We start from the raw sequence: 18447 nt of genomic DNA, 5'->3' as shown, positions 1-18447 counted from the left end.
AGGAATTCTAACCTTCATTCTAACAGTACATAGTAGGAGACAGAGAAAGAGCTTTAAGCTAGTTTGCATTTTAGGAAGATTGTTTTGACTACAATCTAAAGAATAGATTGGAAAAGAGTAGGAGTCAGTCTGCTACAGACCTGAGCAAACTGGGATTATACCAGTGGAGGTGGACTTGAGAGGGAGTTAGGAATAGAAATTGGTGAGACTTGGTGATTGGGTAGGTAAGTAGGGGGTGAATAATGGAGTTCTCCAAGATGACCCATAGGTTTCTCCACTGGGCAGCTAAGTGAATCGTGAAGAAAATAAATGTTTTCTCTTTGGTTTTAGTGATGAAGGGAGAAATGATAGATTCAGTTTTGAGCATATTAAGTTTCAAATGCCTACGGCGTCATCTGAGACATGCTCCGGAGGAAGTTGGATATATCTCTCTGAAGCTCATGAGAGAAATAGAGATTGATTGGAGATACAGATTTGTGAGCCATCAGAAGATAAATAATTAAAGTTGCCTTTTGCTGATGAAGCTGAAAGGACTCTTGCAAATCGCTTCCTTTGACACAATTTTAAAGTTCTCTCTTCTAGGCTGACTCCAACCAGTCCATAAACTGAGAAATAAATCACAGAAGGTTTATAACATTGGGAAAAGTCGTGTGATCTTTTTCAGACATTATAGAGACCAATATGATGGGAAAGCCACCAAAGTGACAGCTCGACTCTGTAGGTCTCCACACCCTACTTCCAAGTTCACCCTTTCAGCTCCTTGCAGGAAATGATTCTGTGTCACTAGTTTTCTTTGAGCATTTCCAAGTCAGACACACAGCCAGGAATTGTTGTCAGGCACCTATCATATGTCAAATAATACAAATAGGGTTGATGTTTGGGCCTAGGCATTGTTATCCTAAAATATTGAATTAATCATGTCATTCTACTATTTACACATACAATTCCCTTACACCTTAAATTTACTTTGCTTTTCTTCTTTGCTACTTCTCAACCCTGACTTCTCATTTCAGTTATGCTGGGACCCTGTAGCAGGAGGGGATGACATGTGCCTTTGATGTGTTTTGTTTGATCTGTTTAACTAGTTGGTGTTACACTTAGTTACAGAACAAGCTCCTTCACACCAACTGTCTTTCATCCTCCCTATTTCTAGCATTTCTGTATAATGCACCCTCTGTAGGTGTTTGCTTGGTGACTCCTGCGCTACAGCCCTAAGGTCAACAACAAAAGCGCCTGCATGGTCTAAAAGTAGAACTGAAGAGGAAAAGATGAGCTGACGTGTGTTGGGTACTGGAAGGAGGACTATTTTATCAAAACCTTTCTGAAGAGGTTTTAAAAAATAAAAGTGGGTGTGCCATTTTTCCAGGTAGACCTGGCAGACGGAGCTACATAATCAAAGGCAAAGCATGAATGGAGGAAGTGTTTCCAAGGATGTCTAGGCAGCATGATGTTAACAGTATGTGCTGTTTGCAGGAATAATGAAGGACCCTGAATGCCACGGTAAGGGTTTTGGAATCACCTTAGACACTGGGCAAGCAGAAAAGCGTTGGATGCCCAGGAAAACATGATCTGACTTTCATTTTAAAAAGAGTACCTTGGCAGAATTATGGACCATGGATTTGAAGGAAATAAGACCGAAAGAGCTGTATGCCATTTTTGATGGCATCCATGTCTACACAAATTCAGAATCCACGATAGTACTGAAACTTTGACCTTTGAAATCACTGACCATGACCTCTTGCTCTTTTGTCTCCCAGTAAACACAACTCACATTATTATTTTTTTAAAAAAATTTTTGTGAGGAAGATTGGTCCTGAGCTAACATCTATGCCAATCTCCCTCTATTTTCTGTAGGATGCCACCACAGTGTGGCTTGACAAGCAGTGCTAAGTCTGAGCCTGGGATGTGAACCCCAGGCTGCCAAAGCAGAGCCTGAGAACTTAACCACTACAGTGGGCCGGCTCTGACCCTCGCTATTTTTAAGGACCAATAGCCCCTTAAACTTTCTTTCTTGCCCAAGACTACTCTCTTTCTTGGCTTCACTCCTGTCCCTACTCAGCCTGTGACGCATGGATCAACATTTCCACTGTACACTTACAAATACCTTAGATTTCTTTTACCCCTTGACCTGAGCCCTGCCTTTTTGCCAATCCTTAGTTCAAGGTACACTCAACCAAATACACCTGTCCCTTGGCTATAAACAATCTTTATGAAAATCATGTGATTAGATTACCTTCATGCTGAGCCCTCAATGTTACCTTCCAATCTGTTTACTCATTCCTAGTTAACTCCCTGGTTTCTAGTTTCCCATACTGGAAGTTATTGTTATAACTTCTTGAGAGATTGCTCTCTCTCAAGAGGCTTGTTAATTTTAGAACCCCAACCCAGACTTAGAGAAACAGAATCGCCAAGGAAGTCTGTGTTTTAAAATAATATTCTAGCTGATTTTTATAATCTGGTAAATTTAGGAAACAATGCGTAGATAATTACGTAATTCCCAAATAGCAACTCCTTTGAATTTATTTCACAGCCTTAAAGCTACAGCTCAGCCCTCCTCCTAATTTGCCTAATTTAACACCAAAAAAGTGAAACAACTCCATTGTTCTTTATTCTCCTGTAACATTCCTTTACCCATTTTCCCTTCCTGTCCCTCTTCCTTTCAAAGCCTGACTCATCTGTTATAGACTGAATGTTTGTGTGCCTCCTTAATTTATAGGTTGAAGCTCTAACCCCCAATGTGACTGTCTTTGGAGACAGGACCTTTAGGGAAGTAATTAAGGTTAAACGATGTCATAAGGGTAGGGCCCTGACACCATAGGATTAGCATTTTTATAAGAAGATACAACAGAGAGGGAGCTCTGAGACAGCCCTCTCTCCCCCCTCCCTCTCTTCTCTCCAGTCTCGTCTCTCTATCTCATTCCAAAGAAAGGCCATGTGAACCCGCAGCAAGATGGTGGCCATCGACTAGCCTGGAAGAGAGCTCTCACCAGAAACGGACCATGCTGCCACCCTGCTCTCAGACTTCCGGCCTCCAGAGCTGTGAGAAAATCAATTTCTGTTGTTTAACGCCCCCAGTCTGTGGTATTTTGTTAAAGCAGCCCAGGCAGACGAAAAGACCAACCTTTTCTTAGTTTTGGCCCAGGCCCCTCTTATCTCCTCTGAGACAAGAACTTATTGTATCCCTACTAAGTGCTCAACAAGATGCCTGTGGTTCCTGCCCTCATGAAGCTGAGTCTGGGAGGAGAGGATCAGATATCAGATAACTAACTCTTATTTTTACTTCTCTCTCTCTCCTTCCTATATTTCGTCTCCCTCTCTGTCTTCCTTCTCTCTCTCTCCCATGCATACTTCCCTTTTCTCGGTAGCACTCCCTTCTCCTTGGGCTCTGAGCCTTCTCTGTCTATCCCTTTGAACTCATTCTCAAGAAAGAAATCTCTCTCTCTCTCTTTTTTTACCTCTCACGTTACTTGCCAATTCCTTTCTTTCCCTGATATCCAAGACACTCAAAAAACAGTCTTCCGTATACATTCACCTGCCCCACTGACTGTCTTAAAGAAAGAGCTTATAGTCTACTGTTCGAAATGTTGACCTCTCCCCTTTCTGGTTCACTTCCCTAGGTTCTGATCACTACTTCCCAGTGCCTACTAGATAAAGTCTGAAGTCTAGCTCCAATTTGTACCTTCCACCATTCCTATCTCAAACCAAGGAATTCAGTGTCACCTTTTTCATACCATCTACCTTTCTCTGACCTGACATACTTTTCCCACCTCTGTCTCCATATGGAAAAGCAGTTCTTTCTAAATCATAAGACCAAGCTGACAAATCACCCTTCTTGAGAAGCCTTACCTGGCACTCCCATGGCTCATCTCCCCTTGGGTCCCCAAAACACTGGGAACAACTGTAATGGTATGTTTATATGTTTAGTAGACAAGCAGTACCCCTATTTCTTATATTCCCAATGTCAGATACTTACTTAATATTGACTAAATATGTATTGAATGAATGAATGAAAGCAAACTACTTTGTCAATTCTATCATATACCATATAATCCTGTGTCCATTCAGATCAAACTAGCATAAACATTTGTTTCGCTATGCTTTTCCTCATGCTCCTTCCTCTGGAGGAACCTGGAACATACAGATCACTCCTGACTCACTTGGCTAACTTCAAAGGCAGCACCTTCTTTACCCATGAAATGAAATTAAATATGAATATTTTTGATGTGACAGATAATGCTGTCTTACTGAACCCAAATCACCAGTGCTGGATTCAATGGTAGAAAGATGTAAAATCAGATTTAAAAGGTTTCCATATTTCAGCTTAAATACTACTATCTCTTTTTTTGATCACTTAGTATACACCAAACACAATTCTAGGTATTTTTCATGTGTCACTAATTTAATCTTCATAACAGCCCTACAAAGTAGAAATTATTATTTTCATCATTTTACACATCAGGAAATCAAGAGACAGATGGTTAGTAACTTGTACAGTAAAATGATCTAGACTCCAGAACTAAGATTTGGATCCAGGCATCCTAACTCTAGAGCCCAAGCTTTTGACCAGGAAGCTTTATTCCATCTCTGTTTGCTAAGTCTGTATAATTAAATTTCATACTTAAAGTGCTGTCAAGCAATATATAAATGATAATTTAATGAGATATCATTTGATAACTGTACAGGACCGTCTTATTCACTTAAAGATAAATATCATGGCAATTATGAAATCCACTGGAATACAGTATCTTATCTGATGATTACTGGAATAAGGAACATAAAAATTACTTTTTGGCACATAGTCATGCCCTGCATAGCAATGTCTGGGTTAATGGTGGATTGCATATAAGATGGTGGTCCCATAAGATTAGTATCATATAGCCTAGGCGTGTAGTAGGCTATATCATTGAAGTTTGTGTAAGTACACTCTGTGATGCTTGCACAATGATGAAATAGCCTAATGACACGTTTCTCAGAATGTATCCCCGACTTTAAGTGACATTTGACTGTATTTATTACTTCACTTACGTGTTTCCCAGAATGAGCCATAGAGCTACCATTTCCACTATTTTAAGTTGTTTTGCACAAAGAAGTGGATGCAAACCAGAAAAATATCCAATTACAGTAAAAACATAGTCTGAGTACTACAGAGTCTATCCCACCACATATTCTGTAATGACAGTTATCCTCCCATTTTTCTTTACTTGAACCACTGCAAACTTTTCTTCCTATAGCCTCCTGTGTTGTTATTTGGCCTTCATTTGATGAGAACACACATATGAACACAAACATAAATGTCGGTACTAGCATAAAAGATTGTCTCCAAAAGATACAAAATGCAATAAGGTTAATTTTAATTTCTCATGGAGAACTCTAGGATGCTAAAGCATACAAACCAGTTGGAGAATTTCTGGCCTAGATGAAAAACAGGCTGTTCCTAGGAACACATATCCTGTTCATGAGGTCTCAACATCACAGAGATTATAGTAAAAGCAAGATGAACAGAAATCAGCAAACAAGGGCCAAGAGAAGGTGGAATCTCTGTAAAAGGTTACGACACAGTTTACTAAATTGCCCGGCTTTATCTTTTTGACTGAGTCCCTACTCTTAGCCTGAAAAGACTCAAGGGAAGGGAACGATAGAAAAGCTGTACAAAGAACAGACCAGAAAGACTTCTAAACCTTCTGTGTCACAACAAAAGCTCCGTCCTCTTAGCACAGTTTTATCTGGCCAGTGTTTTACTCCTCAGAGGTGAATGAGGAGGGATATGTGTGTTGAAGAGCAGACAGACAGTGTTGAGCAGTTTTAAGAGTCCTGGGCTGAGAGTCAGGAGGCAGGAAAGCTGGCATTAACTCCTTGTGTGACTTGAGGCAAATCAGTTCATTTGTTTGTCCATCAGTTTCCTTCTCTTTCAAGCATGGCAGTTGGACTAGCCCAGGGGTCTCTGCTGTCCAGTTCAGATGTAAGATCTTATGATTCTGTGAGATGATCACAGAACATGATGGGAGAAATCACAGGTAAGGTTTCCTGGACTCCGACCACGGTGCTATGCTAGTGTCTGTGTTGTAGGATATTACTGAGGTATTTTCGTAAGTAGCTCCCTGCCCTGTTGGACAGGGTTTAAGACAGGACTTCTCTATGTTCTGCACTCAGTAGAACGTACATTATGTTCCGGTTTGGTTTTTTTGGAAGGTGGGGTGGAATCCTTCTTATTAGGAACAAGTTGCTTCACTTTGATTTCTAAAGGGCTTGATGAAGATGAATAGTAAGTTTAAACCAGGAGAAGCAATTTTAACCCCACACCCTAAAAACCATCTTTCAGGGAAGTAATTATCTCAACACATTAGTAAAGTAACAGTAAATCTTATTAAAATAATAACTTGTCATTTATGTTTAATCCTTATTTCACAATATAAGGGTACAAATGCTACAGTGTGTATATATATATGTTTTTGTGTGTGTATTTAATGCAGTTGTCAGTGACAACTAAAAGTAGGCAGTTTGAGCTAACAAACGTCAGAGTCATCAATCCCAAATAAGAGAAACCTACCTTTTTGCACCGTTTAGTATGAAGTCAAATGTGGATGGTTCTTTAAATAATTTGAAATAGATCCCTATATATCAAATTTAGTAACTTTCAAACTTTGTGTTCACAAGAATCATCTGGAGCTCGTCCTAAAAATACTGATTCTTGGTCACCACCCCTGACTTCTGGAATCAGTCTCCAGCACAGTCACTCAAACCTCGACTGCACATTGAAATCACAGGGGAGCTTCAAAAAAATACTCACACCTGAGTCCTAGAGATTTTGATTCAGTCTGCAGTGTGGCCTGTATGTCTGGATTGCTAAACGTTCCCTAGGTGATCCCAGGGGGCGGATGAAGCTGGGAACCACTGTTCTAGGAGACAAAGCCAGGAACGAGCTGCTTTACAGAGTTCCCCAGCTGATTCCAATCATGAGGCAAGGCTGGAGAGCAATGATCTTCAGATGGTCATCTTCAGGGACAATGATCATCTTCCCAAGACTTCTTCAGAACCCAGGTGGATTTAATTGACATTATGTTCTGATCTTAACCCTGAACGGCACGTGTCTCCTGGTTTACTCTCACTGTGTGCACCTCGCTAATCTTCAAAGCAATGAGTCGGTTGCATTGGAGCTTCCCAACCAGTAGTCACTCTTGAAAAGGCAGATTCTGGAGCCACATCCCAGGCCTAATGAGTGAGAATCTCTGAAGGTAAAGTTCAGAAATATGCATTTCTAACAAGCCTCCTGGGTGATTCCTGGGTACAGCAAAAGTCACAAACTAAGCATTAAAACTTGCCTGGAAATGGAGAGCAAGAGAAGACAATGAATGTTAGGAGCCCAAAGGCAGATATCAACATCCTGCTCTCATTTCCTCCCAGTCACACACCTTTCACAGAGTGAAACTAAGCCACTCTGTAGCAATACTGAAGAAAGTTTTAAAAGTATTTGGTGTGTGGATTGTGAGAACTGTACATATGAAAGGTAGATATGACTCATGAGACAATGAAATTGCACTCTGTTACTCCACAAATATAGTTGACTATGTATAGACATTTTAGTTTGGGGGCAAAGCCTAAAATTAGGGAAGCTAGGATTATCACCATATGGTCACTTTGTAGCTCCTTGATCTTGCTGAGGTTTCCATATAAAGCATGAACTTGAGGTAATGAATTTATTTTCTAGAAAAAAAAATCTTGAAATTTTGATTACTTATCATCCAGTTTTATATTTAGAATATTTTCTTATTTTCATCAAAGACCCCCCAAAAAACTCAGAAATAAGTGACCTAAAATTAAATACTTTTTATAAAATACCCATTTGTGTAATGTCTATCTCCCCTGCTAGACCGTGGGGCAGTGCAGGAGCTACATATTCTGTCTTGTTGCACAGTATAACTAGCACTTGGCCCTGTACCTAGCAGAGAAGTGGGTAAAATAGTGGATGACCAAATGAAGGCCATATATATCACTTGTTAATAATCCTCCAAATATGAAAACTTGAAAAAATTTTCACTTAAACTTCAGCTAGAATGGTGCCGAAACAAGTGAATAGCAGTAACAGTGGCAACAATCTAGTAACTGCAAACGGAGAAATAGAAACTCACAGACTGCCTTACAGCAATTTTTCTGGAGAGGAAGACGGACAGTTATTCTAATTATCCATTTTGGATGTGAAAAGTGATGAGTCTCGATCCTCTCACCAAAAAATAAAAAATCTCAAAGCTCAAGTTAGGAGTTGGACTAGTTGGTTTTTTCTAGCTTTATATTAGCTATATAATTAATATTAGCTATATAATATAGCTAGTTAGCTACAGACATCTACAGATAGATATCCACCTATAATACAGATGGTTGTCTAGCTAGCAATGTATATACGTTCTATATATATGGCTATAATAGAAGAGATTAAAGAATCCATGGGATGCATGACTAACAGTAGATTTAAATTTGAGAGTTTCTAAGTTTTAATTTGTTCTTGTTAATTTATTTCCTTGCTCTTTTATTATTATTATTTTGAAAATAATGACAAGTTAATGAAATTTCACAAAGGTTAGCATAGTGATAAGAGTATTTTGCAGTAAATAAGAGCAGTGGCTCGTAGATTGGGCCAATTCTAGTTCCTGACTATCACTTACTAGCTTATTAGTAACTTAATAGTATGTATAACCTTGTATGGGCCAAGGTACAGTCAGGAGGGAGAACGTTACCTAGCATAAAGTTGTTATTTAGGTAAATGAAGTAGAATTCTAGATTTCTGGAAGGATGCAAGTGCAGGAAGCAGCCTTCATCTCTAACACTGGGGGAATAAGGAGATGGAGCTACCGAAATTTAGAACCTTAGGGGAAGGGCCCGGTGGACATGGGACTCACACTTCTGAGGATGTGGGCTTAAAGCTGGCTCTGTAAGTATTGAACAGGATTCAAACTGGTTTCTCACGCAGCTAGAGAAAAGACTTCTGTTCCACACAGAAGGAACCACGCAGGCGTAACGCCCACTGGGCACGCATGCCGACAAGAAGCCCGCAGGAAGCAGCCAGGCAGGAGCACAGGACTTCTTCCTGCTTCTTCCTCCTCCAACCTTGCAGTCGCCCTCTCACGCCCCCTCTTGGCAGAGCCCTAGGCCCACCTGAGAAAGTAGAAATGTGGCCTCCCAGCCTCAGAATCACAAAGCACAGGGGAGAAAGGTGGTTTGAAGCTGAGAGATAAGTTACTATCTGGCATAGGAAGAGATAAGTATTGCGTGGCAGGTAAGAGCCGGGACTGGCAGACTGCCCAAATTTACTTCCTGATCATTTAATAACTATGGGATCTTTGGTGACGTACACTTAGACAAAATTAATGTGCCCTAAAATGGGAACAGTGTTAACATCTTGGAGTTGTAAGAAGTAAATTCAATAATGAGGTAAACTGCTTAGCATAGAGGCAAGGTAATGGTGTGACAAATGTTAGCTATTATAAATTTTACTTGCATTATACAGCATGTTGGTACCTTGATTTCTTTTAAATAAAACTTCTGACCACATTATAGATCAGTGGTTTTCAACTCACGAGTCTCCAGTATGTGGGAAGCTTTGGATTTATATATAGTAAAGTACCTGGAAATTCATATGCACATTTCAAGCAACAGGATTCTGAAAGTCTATCTACTATCATTCATTAATTCATCATTTTCCCACCATGTACCATGTCCCTGTCATCACAGAAACCACAGTTTAGCTGATGACAGAGACAATTATAATCAAGTAATCTAAGGCCAGGATAGGGGAAGTAGAGGAATGTAACAAGATGGCAACAAGGGCTCAGAGGATATTTTCCGAGGAAGAGAAACTTATGTTGAGACCTGAGTAGGCTACCCAGGCAAAGCTTGCAGGCAACAGAGGCACTCCACACACTTTATAAGATTAAAAATAATATACAAGCAAAAAGGTTTGGCACCATTAGTGACAATGGAAAAGCTAGCATTCAAGAAAGATATTAAAGATAATCCTCAGATTGCACAGTAAGACTGTTTAGTCCTATTTTTTGAAAAGGTTAGGACAATGCTAGCACTTCTTTTCAATCCTTCTAGAGAACTCAGTGAAGAGGTGACTAGATAGTCGAAGTTCAATACATGCTTGTTGGAAAGTACAGTTCTATAGTTTTATACTGTTACGGCTCAGGGTATGTCTGGTGAGATTAGTATCTATCACACACTGTGGCCTTGAATTATCAGCTGAGCATCTTGACATACTGGAACAGACTACAAAGTAGGAAGGGAAGTGAACTGTGTTCAATTAATCCAGTTCATAATAATCCAGTTTATATATCTATAATCTTTGTTGTGCTTAGTGCCATCCAGTCGATTCTGATACTACGCAACCTGTGTACAGCACAGCACAGCAGAGCCCTGCCCAATCTTTTTGTGCCATCCTTTTACCTTCTGGCACTATATCAGACAATGCTCCACTGCTATTCATGGGGTTTTCATGGCCAATTTTTTTGGAAGAGGTTGGCCAGGTCATTCTTTCTAATCTGTCTTAATGTGGAAGCTCCGCTGATACCTGTCCACCATGGGTGACTATGGTGGTTTTTGAAATACCGGTGGCAGAGCTTTCGGCATCACAGCAACATGCAGCCACCACAGTATGACAGTTGACGGATGGGTGGTATGGTTCCTTGGCTGGGAAAGGAACCCGGGCCACAGAGGTGAGGTCACTGAATCTTACCCACTAGACCACTGGGGCTAGCTACATCTATCTATTTATGTATCTTTATATATATATGAGATATTTTCAGAATCCTATAATGTATATATGAATAGCTGTGCACTCCTAAACACAATAGTTATGGGGTGATCCTTCAAAGGCTGTTGCATCACACTTTTTTCCCTCTTGGTCCTTGGTTTGACTTGGTTTTGACATTCATTGTGTTACAGAGATCAAATAATTATTGCTATGAACGTCTTGGTGGAGTTATTTCAGTGTGAAATGACTCTAGACATTCCTGACTTCTTTTTATAATTGAAATAACAACTTCATTATAAAAGATAAATTAAATTTTTGTATTTAGTTTCCATACATGATGTTATTTATTGTATAACATCATAGACCAGGAAACCTAATTTTCTTAGTTGAATTCCAGACCTGCCTTTGAGATCTCTTATTCTCTGAGCTAATAAGTCATGCTTTGTCCTAGACCATTCTTTCTTTATAAAATACATGTAGTATTTATCATCAGGCTACCTCCAAGGATCCTACAAATGATTAGTGAGACAATGATTTCAAAGCTGTCTAGAGTTCTCTGGGGGAACAGTACATTGCATGAGATTACCATCAAATAGGAGAATATATCCATATACAAATGGGAGAAAATGATAATAATCTGTCACACTTTGTGCACTCTTAAGTTTTATTAAGAATGTAATAGAGTTTTTTACAATATCTCCATCAAGAGGGGAAGGATGATGAAATATAAATGTGTCTACATATGTGTGTATGTATGTTTTGATCAGAAACTAGCATGGGGTGAATAACTGGAAAACACAGATTCTTGATGCCTTAATTTCCACAGAGACAGTATACACATGGGACTAACCATAGCATGCACAGAATAACCGTAAGTTGTTCAGTAATCAAATGAGGAAAAAGACTCAGAAAAAGCGAATAGACAGCCAAGAGAGAATACTGATCTCCCAGTCCAGATCAACAGACAGCAAGCACGTGCTGAGCAACCTCCTTGGGAAATGCAGGAGAAAGGTGCAGCTCCTCGGGAACATACAATGAGGATAGTTTCCGTCTCTTCCTGCATTTATACTGTCTTAAGGGAGGCAATGAAGAAAGCCATGAACTGACAGTCCTTGTGATAAAAATACATCCTTTTGAGAAACTCAAAGTAATGTGTTATATATATGTTTGTGTTACACTCCTATATAAATGGGAAAATTAAAATAACTCTTTCAGGAAAACAAAGTAGGGAAATGCAACAGGTTAAAGGCAATTAACAATACACCAAGATACTATGTCAGTTAAATACCTGATCGTCTTTCACTATTTTCTATTTGTCTGTTCTGATCATATACTAAGTTAAAGACAGCAGTAGCTCCGTGCCTGGAAGGCACACTCACATACACTAACCTATCCCTTTCTTTGTGGGCTAATTTCCCTTCTTACAGGTTGCTTACAGTATAGCTAAAATTAAACCCAGCCATTTTGTTAGGTGACCTATGCTACTGCTACTTCGGGGTAATTTCCATAAACAGTACAAGTAAGACGTAATTAGACAAAGTTCTAAATGACAGCGGTTTTCTAACTGCTTAACTTAGTAGTTGACATCTATAGGGAAGAGCAAAGCACGTACATCATTAGGGCTGTGCCAACTACCTTGATTACTTATTTTGGAACATTTTAGTTGTTGTGATCATTATTGCGGGCAGAATCCATGGTGAGATTTGCAATCCTGGATCTATGTAATTTGTATTGCTTCTGAAAACCTAGGCAATTATTCTATATGATGAAGCTTCTCTCACAGCAATGGATCTTTGAATATGACAGTAGTAGGTGGAGTGGAAAATACAGGTTCTATTATGATATACTTAAGTAGGCTACTTCTCTATGAGCTGAGTTTCCAGTACTCTACGTCAGCAGGAAAACTACATTTACTACCACATATTAATCACAAAATCATAGTTAAAAAATTTTCATTTCCAAGCAAGTGTTCTTCCGGCCCAGGACAAAGATTTCTCACTATTGAAAATATTCCTGGGGCCGGCCTAGTGGCGCAGTGGTTAAGTGCACATGTTCTGCTTCGGTGGCCCGGGGTTCGCCAGTTCTGATCCTGGGTGTGGACATGGCACCGCTCATCAAGCCATGCTGTGGTAGGTGTCCCACATATAAAGTAGAGAAAGATGGGCATGGATGTTAGTTCAGGGCCAGTCTCCCTCAGCAAAAAAAGGAGGATTGGCAGATGTTAGCTCAGGGCTGATCTTCCTCAAAAAAAAAAAAAAAAAAAAGAAACTATTCCTACGAATTGTGCCACAGACCCTGATGGCAACTCTTCAAGATTAGTTCTTTCTTTGACCAGCAGCTACTTCAGAAGTGTACACAGTTTCTCAAGGTAAGTACTTTGTAGGAGCACATTCATTTGGATGTCTAAGTTTTGGCATTTTTGTTAAAACAATCTATTTCATTAACTTATGTTACTTGATCAGGCATTGTGAATTAAAATGTAATCATTCTCTCTGTCATTTACAGTTATGTACAGATCCTGTAAATTAACACAGCTTTTATTGCCACTTCACCCAAGCTTTGAAGAGATCATTTGAAACTAAATAATAACACAATAAAGGATTTTCCGGTATTTTTATTAATTAATGAAAATCAAGGCTAATAAATGTCTGCTGTCTATGTCACAATGATTATAGAGACTACCTTGTGTGATGTTACAGACACTGCAGGTTTCCTTTCCAAGAGTTACCGGTCTTAGAATCACAAATTTGTTAAGGCAGTGATGTGCCGGCTCTGCCGGGTGAATTTTACCTGGTCTGAGCACCTTCTCTCTTTGTCAGTGATGGGCCTCCTAACCTAACCTGGCCAATGAGAAGTAAGGGGAAATCTGCTGAGAAATGTCTTCTAAGAAAGATATTCCTTATAAAAGAGAGGTACTCAAGGAGAAAGGCTTTGTTCCTGTCTGTTCCTTCTTGCTTGGGATACTGGATGTGCAGCTACGGCATCCATACTGCAACCATGAAAGCAGGAAGATTGAAAGGACTCAAATCCTGATGGCACCATTGAGTCACTGCACCAAACTTGGGAGCACCTACCTGCAAGCTGCTTCTTACATGAGATAAAGATCTCATTGTTTAGGTCACTGTAGATGGGTAACACAGTATTTCTACATGAAAGCATCCTAACTGATATAAGGGATAAGCAGCGGTTCTTGGGGGTTCATTAAGAGTCATTTTGATGATGTGTAAATGCTATTGATTCCAAAGCCATGAGAGGCAGAGGTACAGTCTCCCCTAAGCAAATATCTAACATAAATTCCCTAATTTTGATAAAATATGTCTACTAGTATCAGAGTATTCTTAATATTATATCAAGTTTTGATTACCGACTGTTTATTTTCTATAGTTGCTTTTTATATGTTGCATTGCTATTCATATATCCTGCACCTGTATTGCTTTATGGATTCCTCTTTATTTCAAGTATGTGTTTCCCCTAAGTATATCCAGTTACGGTTTTTTTTGAGTATTCACTCGACAAATGTTTGTGTGCATGTTTCTTTGTCATGTAAGAGGAAGTTAGAAGGTATGAGATCAGATGCAAGAATGAAAAGACATAGTTAATGTGTGCAAGGAACTCACATTCTACTAGGAATCTGAGATGTACATAAGTCCATACAGACCATATCGTCAGGAGAAAAACCTGACCCAAGAGTTATGGGTGTGTCAAGGGAGGAGATCTCATTTCAGGAATGCTTCACAATGGAGCTAACATTTCAATGATGGTTAGGATTTCTTAAAAAAATGGAAATGGGGAAGAGTATGTTCCATAACTCTCTATCTTTATAATACAACTTCTCCCACACAGCACATGCCCATAGCTTGGAGACTGGTTTTGCTGGAGTGAAGATCGTACAGTGGGATATAGCTAGTTTGGGCTGTATCTCGAAGAGCACATTGAACATCTGCAATCAGTTTCCACTTCTTCTTCATTCTGTTTCTGTTCAACTGTTCTAAGAAGTTGCTCTCTCTGAGTTTTTATCATATAGCTTTTGCTGAATTTTGGTCCAGCCCAGCAGGCTATGCAAATGTATGTGTTTCCAGGGGAATTTTAGTAGAATAGGTCTACTTACCTCTTTCTCAACTGCAGACTATTTTTTTGGAACTTATTTGTTCTTGTTATCAGATCCTTTCTATTTCCTAAAATTTTTCATGACCCCCATGGAAATGTGAAATGTCTAAGATTGGAGTCACCTATTCAATCAGTTTCACTCCAGCTGTATTTGAAATTATGTGAAAACCAATTGTGTCAGGAGCCGTCACATATATTTAGATATGATTCAACTGTGTAGGGAGTAAATATTTTCATTCAGGGGCTTCTGAGACTCCAGTCATTTATTCATCCACTTAACACAAGCTCTTTAGCATACTATGAACTAGGTAGTGTTCTAGGCACTGAAGATATAATAGTGAGTATAAAAACCAAAGTCCTCTTCTCATGGAGAGTAAATTCTAATGGTAGCTCTGATTAGCTTGAAAATAAGTTACTTATCAAATTCTGCTCAAATGTCATTTTCTCCAGAAAGCTCTCTCAGATATTTTTCAGGCTCTGATCCCATATTACCCTGTTGTTAGCTCTACTGGCTTTTTCTTCCTCTACAGCAATGATTTGCTCTTCGCTCTGTCTTTCTCTCTCTCTCTCTCTTCTCCCCATCCCTCCTTCTTTCACTTTACCTTCCTCAGTAAACTGCCAGCTACTTGAGGGCAAAGACCAATATCTTACTATCTTTGAATTAAAAGAGAATATATTCAATAGATGTTTAGAGAATGAATGAATGTAGTTCATTCATAATATTTGGTATGCATTATGTTTATGAAAACTTTAGGGGCCTCCTCAACAAGATTTCTCTCAATGTGTCATGGAAATCCAGTGTGTATGGATTTGCAAGAATGTGAACCAAACTTGAGATTCCATAACACAGAATGGGACTTTGATGGTAGATGTTTAATTTGCAATCAGCAGTAAAAACAAACAAGCAAACAGAAAACCTTAGCTTGAACTTCTGGGCTATAAAACACATAGTTTTTGAAATAGGATTGGAGGGAAATGTAGAGAATGGCTCCGAATGTTTCAGAAGCCCAGTTCACTAAGCTGGGAATTTCCAGAACTTAGTGTTAACACAGTTGGGTAACGATGCTATGCATTAGCTCATTGTGGTCATGCAGCATCATATTTTATTCTTTTATTCTGCTTTGGCATCAGAGTCTGTGGGAAGTACATACGAGGAAGTTGTTTCCCAGGAATGAAATTAAAATCAAGTTGCAAAGGAAAGTGGTAGTTGAGCAGTCTACTTCACTTTCACCATGTCCAATATATTGGGGGAAAATAACATTTTGAACTGTAGTAGCAACAACCTACGAGCTGAGTACCGGCTTCAGTCAGTCTAGAATCGGCCATACCCAAGTTCACCATATCAAGGCTTAGTCAATCTGGGAGAAACTCATTTGACTACTGAAGATAAATGAGAACCGAATACATTTTTTCCCCCATGCAGCATATATAAAGCTTCCTTAGAAAGTGGAAAGTATTCTCAGAAATGGCATTAGGTGACTTATAGCTATAAAATATCAGAAACTTTAGAAAATTCTCTTACATGTTACCTCATTTAATCTTTTTTCATGACAGACGAATGGTGTAGGTCCATGCCCAGGAACCAAACCCGGGTGCCAAAGCGGAGCACACCAAACTTAACCACTAGGCCACTGGGGCTGGCCCTACCTCATTTAATCTTTACAACCCTCCGTAAAGCAGGTATACTATTGCCATTTTGCAAGTTGGAAAATGGGGCATTGAAAAGTTGTACGCTGTACTTAAGTTCACACCCACCCAGTAAGTGGCAGGACTGGAGTGAAATTCTGAGGCTCCTTTCACTAGACAGAGCTGCCTCAGTGAGGCTGTTTAATATAAAGAGAGGCATCTTAGAAGACAGAACAAATCACAAAAAACCAGTTCTGACAACACGCCATGCTGACAAATGGGCTGGGTGGGACGGTAACTCTTTTGTATGGAGATAATTCTCTTCTGTGAAACTACCAGAAAGTGGGTGTGAAGAAGGTAGAAAGCTTTGAGGAAATACTTGTGGGGAGGGGACTAAAGGAGGAAAAGGGAAGCAAGAAAGAATTTCTATTCTTTTAAGATGTATGCAGCTATTCAACTTTATAGACGCTGCATGAGTGCTGGCATGGTGCAGAAAAAATATTTCAGCAACAAAACTTTAATCCTATTTAACATGAATGGGTGGGGCTGATTTTGCAATCCACTCCATTTCTCATTGCCATTTTAAGGATTTTAAAAGTAAGCATTTGTTGTAATTAAACTACAATTATTATATTGCTGTTGTTCAGTTTTATTAACAAAATTTAAATCAGGGTTAATTCTAAGCTATTTCTAAGAAACTTGTAATCACAACTTACAATCATCATTTAATAACTTCTGTTTTCTGCAAAAATTATTAGAACTAGGCAAATGCTTACAATCAAAGCACCCTAGTTTCCTCATCTGTATCATGAGGGAGTAAAAGAATTAATTCTGAAGTCTAGCTGATGATCAAAATAAAATGGGGAGATTTATTTTTAATAATTTTTAAAGTTTTTGAATAGTTTTAGATTTATAGAAAACTTGCTAAAATAGTACACAGGTCCTATATACCCCACATCCATTTCCCCTTATTATTGACATCTCACATTAATATGGTACATTTGTTACAATTAATGAACCAATACTAATACATGATTATTAATTAAAGTCCATACTTCATTGAGATATTCTGACTTTTTATCTAATGTCCTTTTTCTGTTCTAGGACCCCATCCAAGGTACATTACACTGAGTCATCATATCTCCTTAGGCCCTTCTTTGCTCTAGTAGATTCCTTAGACGTTATTTTTCATGACCTTTACAGTTTTGAGAAATACTGGCCAAGTGTTTTGTAAGATGACCCTCGAATGGAGGTTATCTGATGCTTTTTTCTAATGACTAGAGTGGGGTTATGAGTTTTGGGGAGGAAGACTGGAGATTTCCTAAAATACACATTTCTTTATTTGTTTCTAATTTGGTGGGTCTGGGTGGAGCCCGAGTATTTAAAATTTTTCAAAATCTTCTCAGGGTTTGCTCATTGATTGCATTGTCTCTTCTGATAGATGCTCTTTGCTCTGTCTAGTAACAACCAGACACCAGTTAAAGATTAAGATCTGAGAATCTAATTTCTCTTCATTTCTGGAAAATTCTTAGCAATTATTTATTTATTTTGATATTCCTTCCTTTCTTGTCTTCTGAAATTCCAGTTACATCATTGGGTTAATATATTCTGCAGGTCTCTTAACTTTAGCATGTGTGTGTGTGTTTATGCTTTTTCTCTCCTCCATCCTGAGTGAATTTCTCAGAATATTCAGATTTACTAATTTTTCTTCAGAAATTTGTAGAATTTATTCCATACAGTGAATTTTTAAGATTTCGATTCCTTTTTCATGTTCAGACTTTTCTTGGAATATGTTTTTGCTTTACAAATTCAAAAGGAATTTTTAATTTTGACTTTCAATAGATGTTATTCCTTCATTGAGTGTATTTTAAAGTCTTTGTCTAATGATTCCATAAAATTAATTTCATTTACAAAGAACTCACGCTTGGAAGACTGTGGGTTTGGTTTGTCTGCTTGTCTTAATGTGAGTT

The sequence above is a fragment of the Equus caballus genome, chromosome 2 (assembly GCF_041296265.1).
Source record: "Equus caballus isolate H_3958 breed thoroughbred chromosome 2, TB-T2T, whole genome shotgun sequence".
In the NCBI taxonomy this organism is placed as follows: domain Eukaryota; kingdom Metazoa; phylum Chordata; class Mammalia; order Perissodactyla; family Equidae; genus Equus; species Equus caballus.
Note: the sequence above shows the minus strand (reverse complement) of the source record.